This window comes from Wasmannia auropunctata, unplaced genomic scaffold, assembly GCF_000956235.1.
Source record: "Wasmannia auropunctata unplaced genomic scaffold, wasmannia.A_1.0 LD335526.1, whole genome shotgun sequence".
Taxonomy (NCBI): Eukaryota; Metazoa; Arthropoda; class Insecta; order Hymenoptera; family Formicidae; genus Wasmannia; species Wasmannia auropunctata.
The window spans coordinates 10,575-11,179 of record NW_012027364.1 but is presented as its reverse complement, the minus strand read 5'-3'; positions in this window follow the sequence as shown (position 1 = coordinate 11,179).

The window sequence follows — 605 nt, the reverse complement described above, 5'->3', positions numbered from 1 at the left end:
CTCATTGGACGCTATGTCCAATGATATTGAGTTTCACATTTTAATCATCTAAATTATCGACTCACTATTTCTTTAATTCAATAAATAACCGCAATATCACATAACAGTCTCATTTCAGCAATCTATCTTGATTTCCCCCTCCCTGTTCGTTCCTCGCTAGCAGACGATAAATTATAAGTTAATTCAGTTATTCTTTACTAAACATTGGTCCTTCGAGTCGGATACTGGCGGGGGATGTTCATTGCGGGGTTGATTGAGATGGATTGCACATGCGTTTTACACAGATAATCATTAGGTTAAATTTTAGGGGAGATTTCTTGATAAACGTGTCAAAGGGACGACACTACGAAATCGCGACGTTTGGCAGTCCTCATAATCGAAAGCAAAATGGCGGATCTACGGTCGCAGATTTCGTTACAAATGCGAACATTTTTAAGAATCCAGAATGCCGTCGAAGATGCCGCTGAAGAAACCAATGCAACACTGACTCGACATATCGTGAGTACTCGTTTAGAAGTCCTTGAGGCAAACTGGGACAAATTCCAGAGGGACCATGACCAAATATGTCAAACGAGCGTTGACATATTGGACCAGGAGTCATACAT